The sequence below is a fragment of the Palaemon carinicauda genome, chromosome 28 (assembly GCF_036898095.1).
Source record: "Palaemon carinicauda isolate YSFRI2023 chromosome 28, ASM3689809v2, whole genome shotgun sequence".
Classification (NCBI taxonomy): Eukaryota; Metazoa; Arthropoda; class Malacostraca; order Decapoda; family Palaemonidae; genus Palaemon; species Palaemon carinicauda.
Window position 1 is genome coordinate 61237492 of NC_090752.1, and position 870 is coordinate 61238361.

Sequence of the window (870 nt, forward strand, 5' to 3'; positions counted from 1 at the left end):
TTCTTATCCCCTACTTCAAATTGCACATTATTTTCTTTTCCCCATTTTTAAATCGTACATTATTTTTTTTCTCCTTTTCAATTCTTACATTATTTTCTTATCCCCCTTTTCAAATATTACATTATTTTCTTTTCACCATTTTCAAATCGTGCATTATTTTCTTTCCCCCTTTTCAATTCTTACATTATTTTCTTATCCCCTTCTTCAAATTGTACATTATTTTCTTTTCCCCCTTTTTTAAATCGTACATTATTTTCTTGTCCACTTTTCAATACTTACATTATTTTCTTTTCCCCATTTTCAAATCATACATTATTTTCTTTTCTCCTTTTCAATTCTTACATTATTTTCTTTTCCCCCTTTTTTAAATCATACATTATTTTCTTTTCTCCTTTTCAATTCTTACATTATTTTCTTTTCTCCTTTTCAATTCTTACATTATTTTCTTTTCCCCATTTCCATAACGTACATTATTTTCTTGTCCCCTTTTTCAATTCTTACATTATTTTCTTTTCCCCATTTTCAAATCGTACATTATTTTCTTTTCCCTTTTTCAATTATTACATTATTTTCTTTTCACCATTTTCATATCGTGCATTATTTTCTTTTCCCCCTTTTCAATTATTACATTATTTTCTTTTCCCCCTTTTCAAATCGTGCATTATTTTCTTTCCCCCTTTTCAATTATTATATTTTTTCTTTATCCCCCATTTTCAAATCGTTCATTATTTTCTTTTCCCCCTTTTCAAATCGTGCATTATTTTCTTTCCCCCTTTTCAATTATCATAATTTTTCTTTATCCCCCATTTTCAAATCGTTCATTATTTTCTTTTCCCCCTTTTCAAATCGTGCATTATTTTCTTTTCACCA